Below are 821 nucleotides of genomic sequence, written 5' to 3'. Positions count from 1 at the left end.
GCCATGTGGTCACCTCCGGGGCAGGCGGGAATCGAGCTCATGCGTAAGTGGCTTAAGTTTCTTAGTGCAGTGCTTTAACCCGCTGCGCCACCAGGGAGGGCCGGAATTCTATTTACTTTTAAAGTTCTGTGTATCACTAGAGCAGAATGTGAGATTTGGTATTTACCAAAATGAGGTTGTGTGTCTGACCTAGTATTCTTGAAGAGCAGTGTGTATGGCAACTAAGGGGAGATCGAGAAACCACACAGATCAGAGGAGATCGTAGGGATCTCGTGACTGACTGTACCTCGAGAAATATATCACAGGTAATTGTGATGTTAACAATGGGGGCTCAGGGGAGGCTATACAGGCCCTTTCCCTGTACTGTCTTTGTAATTTTAAAACAACCTAAAATTACCGGGAAATACAAAATAATTTTTAAGGAGGAAAGCCTGGTATGGTAGATCGCATTTTCTAAAAATTGCTGCAACAATATTTCCAGTTCCACTTCTTCAAAAAGTTTGCCACTTCTTCAAAAAGAGGTGGAGTCTGCCTTCTATCTTTTGAACGGGGGCAGGTTACTCAACTTCTCTGTGCTCACTGAGTTGCCTCCGCAATAGGGGAGGCGGGGGCAGGGGGTGCTAGTTTTATTTTTACTACGAAACAGGATAATATGTGTAGAGTACTTAGTGCTTGGAAATGTTGGCTGCCATCTTTGTTCAAGGCACAAGTTAGGAACTGTTATCAGAACTGGTACGTGAGGTGAAAGCTCAAGTGGCAGCCAAAGTACTTTAAATTGAATCCCTGGAGTTCCTTAAATGACTCCTGCTTCAGGGAAGACT

Source organism: Condylura cristata, unplaced genomic scaffold, assembly GCF_000260355.1.
Source record: "Condylura cristata isolate star-nosed mole 26May11 unplaced genomic scaffold, ConCri1.0 scaffold00004, whole genome shotgun sequence".
In the NCBI taxonomy this organism is placed as follows: domain Eukaryota; kingdom Metazoa; phylum Chordata; class Mammalia; order Eulipotyphla; family Talpidae; genus Condylura; species Condylura cristata.
Note: the sequence above shows the minus strand (reverse complement) of the source record.